The following is a 16,640-nucleotide window of genomic DNA, read 5'->3' as shown; positions in this document are numbered from 1 at the left end:
TGACTCTAATACTTGTATTGGAACGAAGTATGACTCATCTTCTTGATTTAACCACTTCAACAATTCAAGTTCCTCTTCTTAGTCATAAGAATGCACTAAGATTTCCTTAGAGAACTAATTGTGATATGGTTTCTTAATCATTAAGATGATCACAAAACTGATACTAAAGTACTCTCCCATCTTTTCAGATTTGAGAAACTTTTATCCTTCTGCCTAATTTGATTCTTCTTATCGATCTTTTGAGGTGGACTTAATCAGTGCACAAGAATGTGTACTCGATCCCTAAGTCCTTTAATTGACTCACACATCCATGTGAACAAGTAATTAGTCTTAATTTTCCAAAACTTGGAAGTTCTCATTCATCATGCTATACAACTTGCATGACTCCAAGTTCCGGTCCACTTGAAACTTGGGTGATGAGAATCTTTCCTTATTTGGTAAATTTAGACATTACCACAAATGAAAGAATCAATTTCATATTTCCACTCTTGCTCTTAATGGAATCACATAAGCAACAATTTTTCCTCAAATGCCATTGTAAGGATATTTTAAAATAAATAAAATCAAAAATTTTCCTTTATTTTAAAGCTTTGCGGAAAAAAACTTATCCTTACAATCCATATGAAAACTTGTTGGTATCTATTCCTAAGCAATATCTCATAACTCCTAAGAAGTAGCTCAAGAATCCGATCTTCAAACTACGCGATAGAAATCCATCTACGCCATCAGATTCAGCATATTCTTTCTTTAAGTTTCTTCACTTTTCTTTCATTCTTAAAACATCACCATGTGACCCAGTCACATCATGTATCAAGAATCTCAGAATAGAAACTTAACAGAGTTAGATAGTGGACTTTACCTGAAGTAGAGTCAAACTTATTGACTTTAACATCCTTAGGTAAATTTTGGCAGCTTCGCAACCAATGCCCCTTTCTTTGGCAATATAAACATATGGACCCTTTGATAAAGACATACAGGACTATCACATACTTAGCTTTTCTCTTTACCATTTGGTCAACCGAATTGACTATGGCCGATCCCTTTCCATTGGGAAGAGAATGCTTTACTGGATTTCCTGTGTCACTATTGTCAATGTCCATCAAGTATTAAGGAAGTTGATCTTAACAAATAGATAAGATCATTAAGGGTCTTGTCATAGTCTGTTTCATAGGTGTCCCAAAGGAACTCACTATGTGACTTAGAAAGTGATTGAACCACCAACTTTCTCAAGACTTTGACACCCAACTCTCCCGGCTTGTCAATATGTGACTACATCTCCAAGATGTGTTCACACCTAGACCTTTCCTTGCCAATAGGGCTTGAGTGACCTTAAACTTTCCAAAGGACATCATCTTCATTTAGGAAACCTTGTTTCACTAGATTTGGGAAGATCATAGGTGTCTATTACAGACATCTTTTAGGAGATATTCAAGATAGTTGATTTAAAGTCCTTAATATGATACCCAATATGAAATATTAAGGCTAGGACCCAACAAACTATTTTATAACTTAGAAGAGGTATGCCGTAATCCAAGCTATAAAATATTTGAAGGTAGGTGAATGACGATTCACCAATTTCCACCAAGATAAACGAAATGTATTATTAGGTTTTAATTGGTTTTGAAACTCCTAGATCTTTGAGATTCATTGAACTGTTCAAAGGCATGTTTCAACCTTATACCCACCTTATTGAACTGTTCAAAGGCATGTTTCAACCTTATACCCACCTTATAGACCGGCTTCGTGAATGAGGCGTACTAGCGGTAAGACTGACTTTACTCTTATACATATATATATTATTAACTTATAATATTATAAAGTATAAGGGTTGAATTTTAACTTTTAAAATTCTAAGGGCTAACTTGGAATTAAAGTATTCATAAGTGAAAACTTTACAAATTCCAAAACTTGAGGGCAAGTTTTGAAACTATTCAAAACTAATTAATTCCATAACTTATGTGTTTAAAGTAGTTTTAATCCAAAAACTCTTCAAGTTCCATAACTTGAGGACAAGTTATGGAAGACTTTAAACTAATAAAAGAATTAACTTTTCTTTATTTTATAACTTATGGAATTAATTAAGGTTACAGCTTTTTTTATTTTATTTTATTTTATTAAATGAAGAGACTCTTGGTCCTCCATAACTTGAGGACAAGTTATGGAGTCATAAAACCATTTAATTAGAACTAGACTCTTCATTTTTTGTAACCTTTGCCAATTTTTTATGAGTTTTATGATTCTTAAATGTGACTTTTCATATAACTTGAGGACAAGTTACAAAAACACATTTTAGAATCAATTCTTAGATTAATTTGGATTAAAACCAACTATCACATAACTTTATTCATTAATCTAAATTCACTCATAAAACAAGGTAACACAAAAAACTTTTGGTGATCCATAACTTATTCTTAAGTTATGGAATCCTTTAAAACATTAACACCAAATTTTGTAACTCCAAAAAAACTTTGAATCAATTTTTTTTTTTTTAAAACCTTTTCAAATCCATAACTTATGGAGGTTTCAAAAAAATAAAACTTTTTAGATCAAACTTTTAAAACTAATAAAATAATCATATTATTTTATCTTTTATTAAATTTGACCTAATTCAACTCATAAAGCAAATTATTCAAATTTTACAAATAATTAGTTTTTCACAAGAACAAGTAATTATTTTAAAATTTGACAAACTTCATGCCTTTTTTTTTTCCTTTTTTTTTCAACATTGAAAATAAAATATTTGCATCAATATAACAGAAAACAACCCGTGGCTCTGATACCACTGTTGGGTTTTTAGCATTCTAACACTCCTAAAGTGTACATGCAACCCTAAATACCTTGGATCTATGTTTTCTCTATTATACATGCAAATAAGAACTTCCAAGGTATTATCCTAATCTAGCATACAAAACAATGACTATAGCAAGATAGAATACATACCTCTTTGATGTAGAAAGTCTTCATGAAGCTTGAGTGCCTAGTGCCCCAAGTGTGACACCTCAAATGGAATCACAATCATCAAAACACTTGGAATGATTTGAGAGAATTCTACACTCTTCAAAATCGGCTAGCCCTTTCTTCACTATCTCTAGTGGCCGATTTTTCCTCAATAATAAGATGCTTATATAGTTACACAATTAGGGTAAACTCTTAATTGTCATGGCTTTCCATTTCCTTGGATCCATGGGTACAAATACACCATGGAGCATCCATGGACCATCCTATGGGTTTTAGCCCAACTTGATTATCCATGGAGCATTAGCCCACTATACAAGTATGGATGATTTACACAATCAACCCATATATTTAATTAGTCTTCTTTTGATCACTTAATTAATCCTAGATTAATTCTTGATCAATACTAATTAAATAATCTTATTATTCTTATTATTAATATACTAGAACTTATAATATATTAATAACCATAAGTGTCTTATTTCTCTCATTCAAGTGCATGATGGTATGCAACCCAAATGGACCATGCCGGGTCGGGTCAAGTCTTACCAATTATAGTTATGGACTTAGACATTAATCCAACACAAACAACCCTCCATTTTTCAAACCTATTAACTCTCAAATCATTCACATGTTCAATGAGATGGGTCATCAACCAGAGCTTAAGAAGATCAGTGACTTTCGAAATTCTGGGTTGCCGTGCATATGGAATTTCTTATTTGGAATTTTTCTCAGATGCCTAACAGGAAGATCAGTTGGACTAGATAGAGGACGAATGGAAGTATATGCCATGGTTATGGGCATATACTATGACATAAACGTTGATTATGCAACCCAGTTATGGAAGGAATTTGTTAAGAGTCTCGAAAACACAAATTCGCAAAAAGGGATTTCATGTGCAAGGTATTGGAGCTTAATTCTGGAGAAGGTATATGAAAAAGAAGCGATTCCAGTAATGGAGGATGTTAAAGTTGCTGAATTTTCTTTGTATCAGTTTCCAAAGGCAGTAGAAGATGATGAGGCTATTTTTACTCATGTGGCTCACATTCCAGATGTGATGCTTCGCAAGGTATCTCAAACTCACAAAGTCTTGGTGAGATATTTGCGAACAATTGATCAATCAGTGCAGACTGGAGTATTATTAGATGTTACTGCTCCGTCAAAGAAGAAGAAGTCCATAAAGAAGGATGCGAAAGGTTCATCTTCACAACAAGTTCAAGATGAAGATGTTCAGATTGAAGAAACTTCATCTAAATCAAAGAAAGAAATAATACCTTCTAAGTCTGGGGTATTGAAGAAAATTCGCAAGGCTGAGGTGAGCAGTAAAGGGGTTACTATTCGCAGTATTCCAGCTCCGGTTTCTCCAGGAAAGAAAAGGCAAAGAGCTGAAGATGTTGCGAAAAACATGGAACGTACTCTCATAACAAGACGAAAGCTGGTGATTCGAAATGAATCATCTGATGAAGAAATAGTACCAGAAACTCCACCAGTGACGTCTACGGTAAATGTTTCATTACCCATCATCCCTACTTCGCAAATCTGAGGAGGTACCTATTTCTGATACGGTTGTCAACGTATCTGATACGGGGGCACCTATCCTGAGTGTTGAAACCACAATCCCAATCTCCTTACCCATTTCTTTACCAATTGTTTCAATTCCATCTACAACTCTATCCACCACCTCATCAATTTTTGATCATGCTCTTCAAAACCCATTTACAACACTTTTTCCATCACAATCACCAGAAAATCCTCAACCTTCGCAACCTTTATCTGATAATGAAGCTGAAGGAGGAGCCTTTGGAAGGATAATTGAAGATATTCATTTTGATTCAGAGGAGGAGGATATTCCTGATCATATGCTTATGACAGGAAAACAATTTAAAATCCTGAATCATAAGTTGAATGCTATTATTCAGTCGCAAGCTGATTCTGGCAGGATGTCTTCTATATCAGCAATGGAGGTTGATGTAATGATCAAAGGTGCTGAGAAGCGTATAATGGAGAAGGTTGATCAATCTGATAAGAATAATGAGCTTCGTATTCAAGCTCAAGGGAGTAATTTTTCTTCAGTGGTCCAGGAGTTGAAAGCAGTTGCAAAAGAACGTCATGTTCTTTTTGTACAGGATGTGAAGAAAGTTCGGGAGGATGTCAACTATAAGCTTCAAGAGTTAAAAACTGAACTTGCGAAGGAGCTTCAGGATATTCATACTTAAAATGTTGAAGTTCAAAAGTAGATTGCGGAGGTTTCTTCAAAAGTACAAAAGTTTGTTGATGTTCCTATCCTTGAAGCCCATAACGAAGAAACAAAGGAGAAGTTTGATCAGCTGATCAAGTTGGTGACTGAGCTTAAAACGGTGGTTTCGCAATCTTCACCTACACAAATTCTCACTCTTGAGTTCTTGTCTCTAAAGATTAATACATTAGAGCAAGCAATTCAGAAAGCTCTAGCCCCACTCGCCAATTTTACCTCTTTACTACCAAGGGGTGCCCCACCTGCTTTCACAGGGGTACAAGGGGGAGAGAAAAGTTTAAGTAAAAAGGAGGATGCGAAGACAATGGGAAAAGTTATATCTACTCAGCTTAAAACTACTCTTCCCATACTTACGAAGCCAATTTCCTCAACTACAATAACCACAAAAATGATTGCCAAAGGAATCGTTATTGGAGAAAAAGAAGGAGGTTCAAGTTCAAAACCTCAAATAGATATGGTGGGAAAAGGAAAAGGGATATTGTACGAAAAATCAAAGGAGGAGAAGAAAGCTGAGGCTAAAGCAGAGTTGGAAAGGATGAGGCAAATACAAAGCATCATGAGGCAGAGGGCAAGTGATCCTCCCACAATGAACAAAGGAGATCCTGCGAAGCTTTACTCTTACGAGACTATAGATTCAAAAGTTGTGGGGAGGGAAATGTATGAATTCGAGAAGAAGCCAAAGAGAAGTTATGATACTGCGAATTCAGACAATTGTCAGCTAGATTTTCCAATCAATGAAATGCTATTCATCACTGCTCAGTACAAGATTAGTGAGAAGTTTGATAATCCTGATGATTATACACACATGAAAATCAGATTTCATGCTGTTTTGGGGAAGAATCCAGATGAAGTTTGGTCTTTAATGAAGATCAAAAAGGTGCTGACAATCAAGAAAGATATATTGTTTGAAGACATGCTTCAAAAGTTTCGTTATTTTGTTATCCGAGCAGACAACAAGAAGTATGACTTCACTGTAGCAGATTTTCCTCTGATGAACTGCAATGATTTGATTCAAGTGGCTCTGATTTTGAAGCATATGGAAAAGAATAAGCTCAAAGGCTCTGAGACTGAAGTATTCAAGACAGGCTTCGCACATGTTAAGACATACATCAACAATTACTTCGATTGTTTGGCTCTTACAGATGAAGAATTGGCGAATGTGTTGGGAAGAGAAGTGAACGTTCCTTGGGAAGAAACTTTATCTCAATCGGCATTATTGAAATATGTTGTTGGGGAAATATGTCTGAAACCTTTCGGCATGGTGTTTTCAAGAAGAGATACAAAGGGGAAACCTAAGAAGTTCTTGTTTAAAGTCTCAGAGGTGGAAATATATAATTCTTCGCAATATACGCACTTTATTGTTCTTATGAACAATTGCAAGAAGAACAATGAAGGAGACAAGAAGGATCTCAAGAAGGTGATTTCCTGGTATGGAGAAGTGCGAAAGACAATCCACTCAGCTGTTCAAAAGCTTATGGGTTGAATAGCTTCGACTGTTTACAAAGGGGGAGATTGTAGAAGCAAAATTGTAAAAGTCGAATATTGTGTTTTGTATAGTTTCGCATTTTATGTTATTTTAATAAGTCATATTTGTGCGAAGTGAAATGTCTAGACTTAGTATATTTTTTGTACACTCATGTTCCCTATAAATAGGGACTGAGGTTAGAAGTAGAGAGGAACTTTTTCGTAACAAACATATCCTTTCTGCTTATTCTGTAATTAGTCTTTATCAATATGAGATCTGATTAATATTTACTCTTCGTGTTCTAAATCTTCAATTACTAAAATCAAACTTTGCTTTCTTAAATATCGATAACAATTCTCTTCAATATGAATCATGCAAACATATACTTCGATGTAACTTTTTCAATTATATTTGTGATTGTTGAATTTACTTTGAGCACTATTATACTCGTTGTTGTGATACTCTACATGAAGTCCTCCACCCCCGGACCTTTCCGCCATCCTTGGTTTGGGGGTGTGACACTCGCGATCGTGGGTAGTATAACTAACCTCATGGTTTTTCAGTTGTCTGGATGCATAGGCAATCACCCTTCCACAATGCATTAGTACACAATACAAAATCCTCCATTCCCAATGGAAGTGACAAGACCGGAGCACTATAGAGGGCTTGCTTTAAGGTTTGAAAGGTTGTCTCTTGCTTCTTTCCCAAGTGAAAAGCACCCATTTTGAGTTAGAGTGGTGAGAGGTTTGGTAATTTTTTAGAAGTTTTGAATGAACCTCCGGTAATATCCAGCGAGGCCCAAAAATTGCCTAATCTCAGTAGGAGATTTCGAAGTTGCCTAGCCCTCAACTGCCTTAACGTTGGAGGGATCCACATGAATTCCCTCTTTACTGACCACGTGTCCCAAAAAATATACTTAGCGAATCCAAAACTTGCACTTGGAAAGTTTTGCATACAATTTTTCTGCTCTAAACGTCTCCAAGACCTGTCTCAAATGTTGGCCATGTTCCTCTCTGCTTTGGGAATACACTAGTATGTCATTGATAAAGACTATTACGAAGTTGTCTAGTAAGGGTCGACAAACTCGGTTCATTAAATCCATGAACGCCACTGGTGTATTCGTCAGTCCAAATGGCATGACAACGAACTTGTAGTGACCATAACGAGTTCGGAAGGCAGTCTTGGGGACGTCTTCTTCTTAGACACGTAGCTAGAGATATCCGGATCTCAGATCTATCTTGGAGAAACAATTTGCCCCTTGCAACTGGTCAAATAGGTCGTCAATCTGGGGAAGTGTTTGTTGAGTTCCCAGTAGTCGATACACATGCGGAAGGAACCATCCTTTTTTTGACAAATATGTGACAACCCGATATTTCGAATCAATGTAATGACCTAAAAAGTCAAGACTTGTAACCTCTTTTGATATAATGAAATTATTGTCAAAAATAGAATGTTCAAAAGTCATCTACTAGATTTCATAAATGATAGATATCGTGTCAAGGGTTTCAAAAATATAAAGAATACTGAAAACCGAGTTATAACGAAGAAGTTATAACCAACCTAAGATTAACAACAAAAACCATCAATACGGTTAAACGTAAAACGAGAAATTTCAATATAATACTTATTAGCCTTCGGCATCTAAATAAAAGTCGTAGATATTATTAAACCGTTAACATACATAAAAAGAACGCCCAAATCTGACTTCATATGAGGAAGTTATCATTTTTCGAAGTTTCGGTATTGCGGTCGACAGCTAATAACTCGAAATAGAGATCGAGCGATTTCGAGCCGAAACAACCTAAATGAGAATCAAAGACCTCAACAATAGTAGTACAATGGTAAAAAGTCTGTCGAAAACAAACATCGAATGAAGAAGTTACGGATTTTTAATGGACTTTACGTGTCCCAGCCTGTTAGAAATAATATAATTAAAAATAAAGTCAAAACTAGCCAACGGAGTCTAAATGAAATTTGTAGAGTACATTCTCACCTACGCGTGGATATAAAGAACGCGAAACCCGGAGCTTTTACACAAAAGTAATGCAATTTAGAAGTTGGAAAAATCCATTTACCCCCCGCGTAAAGGATTACACCCCGCGTACCAGAGGATAGGAACCTCGTCCCATCGGCCACAGGCTCTCCCATTGGACCTCCCATCGGAAGTGTGTCATGCATGACGTCCAGTATGCCCAACGTAAAGGATTACGCCCCGCGTACCGAGGGTTTCCAGCCCCTATAAAAGGGATGCGAGGGTTATGGGCATAATTGCTCATTTTCTCTCCTTCTCTAGCGTTTTTACTCCGTTTTGCATGCAATAAATATCCCGAATCCCCGGTTATCATACCCAAGACCTAAAGGAAGTTTTACGCTCCCAAGATTCCCAAGAATTCCAAGAAATCCGCCTTCTCCATTCAAACTTCTACTCGGTTTTCGCCTCAATTTCTTCAATCTATCAAGTGAGTTCATACCCCTATAACTACGTTTTCAAATAATCTGTAAATGCTTTTATATAATTTTAGAGGGGGGGGGGGGAATACAAGTACACACACGGTTATCCTCGTCTGAAAAGCATCAATCTTTTACTATACTTATGTTATATAATAAATCATATGTGATTTATAACTATCAGACGAAAACATTCTCCTACACCATATCATGATAATACTTTGTCTTTTTGGAATGAAACTTGTTGTTATATAAATATGAAACACTATATTTATATTTTGAGTATAAATGTTCAATAATGTTTTACTTTACATATAATGTCGACACTACTCTAGCGTTTACCATACAAACGAAACACACTTTTGGAAAAACTATAATAGGTATAGTTTACTAGATATTCATGAGATTTTACATACTATAATTAGTATATCAAGGAAATACTTTCATATACAAGAAAAAATGGACTTTTCATATGTAAATCTATTTGATACTAAGTTTTGTGAGACATTCAACTTCATGTACTTTCAAGTATGCAGTTAAAGTTCTGTATTATATACCATAATCTCTTGTAGGGAGAGCGTGATACTTCGGTATAGATCTATACGGGATTGACAATCTTGCACCTAAACTGTTAGCTACAGTTAGACCGGCAGGTCTGGGGTGACAAACATCATATCATTCCAACGCTTGAAGAACATTGTCACAGGCAGTCTAGGTTAATAGCATGGTTATAAAATTCACATGGAGTATTAAAAACACAATAACTTATCGGATTGTCAAATGTCTTAGTGATTTTATATGTACATAAATCTGTTATTCTAGGCCTGAAAAATACTAATGCATTACAGTTTGGAACTTTTAAACTACCACACACTCATGGAAAAATATTGGATTTTTCAGAAACAAACTCAGTTATTTTATACCAAACTTACAAATTTTATACATAAACGCTTATGAACTCATCAACTTAATTGTTGACACTCTTTCAAAACTAGTTGTATTTCTCAGAGATCCAGTAATAGAGGTAAACCCGAGCTTTTGGAGAAGTGACACTAAGTCGTTAGTTTAAAACTCATTTTGTCATCATATTGTAATTTTTTTTAGCAAGTATCATTCAACAATGTAACTTTTAAATTATATATATGATGGTTGTTTTACTTTCTTTACTATGTATTCAACTGTTACGATACTACATGAAGTCATCTGCCCCCGAACAATTATGTCGTTCTAGTTTGGGGGTGTGACAGATTGGTATCAGAGCATTGTTTATAGTGAACTATGTATATCGAACCAAATAAGATATACAAACGATAAATGCATTAGGACTAACACTCTCTGAGAAAACATTTTTACACCTAAACCACGCTTCATTTAGCTTAAATTATTTGGGTCGTAAAAGCACAAATACATGCATACAATGAGTCATTTTTACAGTTAGAACTATACAAGAAGTATTAAGACAAGTTGGACACTACGACTAGTCCTCGGAATATGTAATCAGATTTGGGACGAATATAGCCTAATCAACTATATTTATCGAAGATTAGACTAAGGTATGTCGGGGAATGGTCTTAGTGAGCAACAAGTCAAAACTTACCAAAATGACACTAGTATCATACATAAAAATTTAAATACTATAGGAGTATTTGGTAAATGCAATAGTTTAACCTGTGTATTTAGACTTACATTTTTCAAAAGTATACAATTCTTATAACCCTATTCTCGTATAGTCGAAATGGATGGATTCCATCCACCCGGGGATCCATACTACCCAAACCAGGGCAATGGAGGATGAATAGAGGAGGACCCCGAAGAGGATGATGAACCTATAGAGTTGGAGGAAGGGGATGAGTCTGGGACAAACTCAGAACCAGAAGTAATCAACCCACCAGTCGCCCAATCTCCCGCGGTTAGGTGAAAATTTCAGGGACCAACTCCCATTTGGGGAAGTCACCTTCACCATTGGAGCCAACAGCAAGGATTACGCCCTCCCTACGGTATGTGTCGGGACTTCTACGATGTCAGGGATAGAGGTTCAACTGACCGAGCACTCCCAGTCATGGTGGGCAAACTAGCCTACCAGTCCTATCAATCCGGGGTTCAAGGTAACTGTATTCGTGAAGTCAACGTGAAAGTAGAAGTTCACACTTCCGACATTCGTCGACTGGATAGGTTGCAGGATGACGCCTAACTTCACGCTGACATATTCCAAGCACAACTGATTGTAGCCCACTCTGAGATAAGGGAATAGCAAGCCACCTTCGATAGGTGCCTTATGGAAGCAAAGCAATCAGACACGGTGTCGAGCTCCAAGCGCAACCTACATCGCAAGTAGCACTTGCCAAAATCCCAAAATGTTGTTATAGAATAGGAACTCTGCTAAAAGTCTTACTTTTCTTTAACTTATGTATCGAAGACCCTTAGAAGGGTCAAAATTTTGCTAACTTCAAATGTAACTCCACGTATGTTTAATATATATGAAGAAATTCCTTTGTGTGTTAATTCTTTGAGTACTACTCAGATTCATAATTTTATCTATCATTATGCAAACTTTTATTATGAGTCAAGCTCAAAACCTTGGGTAGGTCAGTCAAATTCATAAATTGATAAAAATAGCAAATTTATTAACACACAACTTCTAATCCGTAAAGACTTATGTTCTTCATTCTATTTCTCTAGCAGAACGATGCCACCCCATAGATCTACACGTCGTGTCAATAACGCAACACCTCCACCACCACCACCTCCATCAACGGATAATGCCGCCTTGATAGCTGTTGTAACAGCTACAGTTACAACAACAATGGCACATATGAGTAATAATGGGTCCAGGGGGGAGTAAATAGCTCTACGAATGGCCAACGTCACGGTCGTTCAGGGGATTTCACCTTCAAGGACTTAACAAATAGCAAGCCCCTAAGTTTTAATGGATCTGGAGGGATAATGGCTCTATCACAATGGATAGAGAAAAGAGAAGCGGTTTTCGAGATCTGTGCATGTCTAGAAGTGAGCAAGGTAAAATTTGCCACTTGTACATCCTCCGAGAGAGGTCTGACGTGGTGGAATGGCCAAGTCAAGTCACTAACTCTGGTAGTGGCAAATTCTATGGGTTGAGAATCTAAAGCAAATGTTAATGCAAGAGTACTGTCCAAGGGGCGAACTACAAAACCTAGAGAAGGAACTTTGGGGCCTTACTATTGTAGGCTCGGACATTACAACCTATACCAATAGATTTAGTGATTTAGCAATCCTTTGCCCAGGGATGGTTGCTCTAGAGAGCAAGAAGATCGAAAGATACATCTGGGGACTATCACCCCATATTTGAGGAAGTGTACTAGCTTCCAAACCAGTCACTTTCGATAGTGCCAAATCGTTGACCATGGAATATGTCAAGGCTTCGCAACTGCTGTCCTGGAGCAAACCATAGGAAACAATAACAACAATATCAATACCAACAACAACAACAAAAAGAAGTTTTCGAACAAGAGGAAGAGTCAGTCTTCATAGGAACCTTCCAAGAAGCAACAAATAGTGGCAGTCCATGCCGCTACTACCCCGACTACCGCTCCTATTACCTCTGCACCAACAAAGCAACACGTTGGGAACCTACGAAGTGCAGCAAATGCAATTTCCATCACAACGGAAATTATCGGGAGATGCACTATAACAACTGCAACAGGAAAGGGCACACTGCCCGTTTCTGTAAAGCACTGACACGAGCAATCACCTAAGTCCTTGGAGTCGGGGTGGGCCAGGCGTGTTATGGGTGCGGGTTCGGCTGGACACTACAAGAGGGACTTCCCTAAGGCAAGGACTACTGGCGGTATAGGAAGAGTGCTGGCAATAGGGTAGAACGAAGCAATAGTTGATCCCATGGTGGTTACGGGTACGTTTCTCCTCAATAACGCTTATGCATGCATACTTTTTGGTTGTGGTGCGGAGAGGAGTTTCGTGAGTCATAAATTCAAACACATACTATAATAGAATACTCAATAACTCAATAAGATATTTACAGTAGAAATGGAAAACAGTAGAACAGAAAGCACAAACGATATGTACATATGCTGCACACTAACTCTAAACGAACATTCATTTCAAATTGATCTAATGTCGATCACTATAAAGAGCTTTGATGTCTTCATCGGTATGGATTGGTTAATCATATACCATGCCTTCTTAGCCCACGTAGTAGATAAGGAAAAAGAAGAGAAAGACCTCAAAGACATTCCAGAGGTCTGCGATTTTCCCGATGTCTTCCCTGAAGATCTTCCCGGAGTCCCACCAGAACGACATGTCGAGTTCAGAATTGATTTAATCCCCGGAGCTACCCCAGTGGCTAAGTCGCCATATCGTCTAGCGCCAGATAAGATGCAAGAATTATATAGCCAATTAAACGAACTGCTCAACAAAGGCTTCATCAGACCGAGCTTCTCACCCTAGAGAGCACCAGTCCTGTTCATAAAGAAGAAGGATGGATCTTTTTGCATGTGCATCGATTACCGGGAACTCAACAAGCTCACTATCAAGAACCGATATCCCCTACCACGCATTGACAACTTGTTCGGCCAACTCCAAGGAGCGATTTATTTCTCAAAGATCGATTTTAGATTCGGGTATAATCAACTACGAGTCTTGGAAGGGGATGTTCCCAAAACAGCCTTTCGAACTCGTTATGGTCACTACAAATTTGTAGTGATCCCCTTTGGATTAAAAGATGCACCGGCGGTGTTCATGGACTTAATGAACCGAGTGTGTCGTTAATTCCTGGACAAATTTGTGATCGTGTTCATAGACGATATACTAATTTATTCAAAGGGTAAAGAAGAACATGGTCAACACCTCCGACGAATATTGGAAATTCTAAGAAAAGAGAAGATATATGCAAAATTCTCAAAGTGCGAATTTTGGATTCGGAAAGTAGATTTCCTTGGTCACGTGGTTAGCCTAGACGGGATACACGTGGACCCTTCCAAAATCAGGGCAATAGAGAACTGGTCAGCACCAGGAACCCCAACAGAAATCTGACAACTCTTGGGCCTTGCTGGCTATTACTGAAGATTTATACAAAACTTCTCGAAGATTGCTAAACCACTTATCACCTTGACGCGAAGGGTGTAACTTTCAATTGGGAAGAAAGACAAGAAACTGCATTCCAAACACTAAAGCAAGCACTATGCAGCGCATCTATATTGTCCTTGCCAGAAGGAACAAAAGACTTCGTGGTCTATTGTGATGCATCTAATCAAGGTCTTGGATGTGTTCTGATGCAGCGGGGAAAGGTCACCGCCTACGCCTTGAGACAACTCAAGACGCACGAGGTCAAGTACACTACACACGACCTCGAACTGTGAGTAGTCGTTTTCGCCTTGAAGATTTGGAGACACTATCTTTATGGCACAAAATGCATAGTCTTTACCGATCAGAAAAGCCTTCAATACATCCTAAATCAAAAGGAGCTCAACATGAGGCAAAGACAATGGGTTGAACTGTTGAATGACTATGAATGTGAAATTCGTTATCATCCAAGAAAAGCGAATGTGGTGGCTGGTGCTCTTAGTTGAAAGGAATACTCAGGCCGCCGAGTGAAATCCTTAACCATGACGATCCATTCACACCTGTCCACGCAAATCAAGGAAGCTCAGAGGGTAGCCTTGAAATCAGAGGATGTGATGGGTGAAGCCTTAAGGGGAATGGATAAGAATATTGAAATCAAGAGTGATTGAGTTCGTTACTTCATGGATCAGATCTGGACACCGAGGTTTGGTGGATTCAAAGAAATTGTCATGAACGAAGCTCATAAGACTTAATACTCAGTGCATCCAGGTTCGGACAAGATGTATCTGGACCTTAAGAAACTATGTTGGTGACTGAACATGAAAGCAAAGATCGCTACCTATGTAGGAAAGTGTCCGACTTGCGCCAAAGTCAAGGTAGGGTACCAAAAGCCCTCAGGATTACTACAACAGCCTGAAATACACGTGTGGAAGTGGGAGCGGATAACCATGGATTTCATAAACAAATTACCCAAGACAACGGGTGGGCTTGACACTATCTGGGTGATTGTCGATAGATTGACAAAATCCGCACACTTTCTACCAATAAAGGAAACCGACAAGATGGAGAAACTAGCTCAAACATACATCTGAGAGATTGTACGACTACATGGAGTACCAATATCCATTATCTCCGACAGAGATAGTAGATTCACCTCCTGATTCTAGCAGTCGCTGCAAAAATCTCTAGGAACGAGACTAGACATGACTATCGTTTACCATCCAAAAACCGACGGTCAAAGTGAGAGGACCGTACAAAGCATGGAAGATATGCTAAGAGCATGTGTAATCGATTTTGGTAAAGCATGGGATACCCATTTACCACTAGTCGAATTCTCATATAACAATAGCTATCACTCCAACTTAAAGTTGTTGCATTCGAAGCCCTCTATGGTCGCAAGTGAAGATCACCACTGTGCTGGGCTGAAGTACGTGAAACACAACTAGCCAAGGGAAAAGTACCCGACAACGCTCTCACAGGCGGCCCGGAAATCATAAGAGAAAAAACTGAGAAGATCATTCAGATTCGGTAACGACTAAAGGCTTCAAGAGACAGACAAAAGAGTTATGCAGACAAAAGACAGAAGCCCTTGGAATTTCAGGTCGGGGACCGAGTGCTATTAAAGGTGTCACCCTGGAAAGGGTTAATACGTTTCGGAAAATGTGGGAAACTAAACCGAAGGTATATTGGACCATACGAGATCCTTGCAAGGATCGGTCCGGTAGCATAAAAACTTCGACTACCACAGGAACTCAATAACGTACATCCTACCTTTCATGTGTCCAACTTGAAGAAATGTTTGTCCGATGAGACCCTCATCGTCCCTCTAGACGAAATTGAAATCAACGAGTGTCTCCACTTTATAAAGGAACCAATTGAGGTCATGGATAGGGAAATTAAAAGAACAAAGCAAAGTCGCATACCTATTATGAAGGTCCGTTGGAATGCAAAGTGAGGACCTGAATATACTTGGGAACCCGAAGATCAGATGAAACAAAAATACCAGTATCTCTTTCCCTAATCCACAAATATTTACTTCACATTTAATTTCGGGACGAAATTCCCTATAATGGGGGGATGATGTGACAACCCGATATTTCAAATGAATGTAATGACCTAAAAAGTTAAGAATTGTAACCTCTTTTGATATAATGAAATTATTGTCAAAAATAAAATGTTCAAAAGTCATCTACTAGATTACATAAATGATAGATATCATGTCAAGGGTTTCAGAAATATAAAGAACACTGAAAACCGAGTAATAACGAAGAAGTTACGACCAACCTAAGATTCACAACAAAAACCATCAATATGGTTAAACGTAAAACGCGAAATTTCAATAAAATACTTAATAGCATTAGGTATCTAAATAAAATTCATAGATATTATTAAACCGTGAACATATATAAAAAGAATGCCCAAATCTGACGTCGTATGAGGAAGTTATGATTTTTCGAAGTTTCA

Source organism: Lactuca sativa, chromosome 8, assembly GCF_002870075.4.
Source record: "Lactuca sativa cultivar Salinas chromosome 8, Lsat_Salinas_v11, whole genome shotgun sequence".
Classification (NCBI taxonomy): Eukaryota; Viridiplantae; Streptophyta; class Magnoliopsida; order Asterales; family Asteraceae; genus Lactuca; species Lactuca sativa.
The sequence above is the reverse complement of the archived record's forward strand: the minus strand, read 5'-3'. Positions refer to the sequence as shown.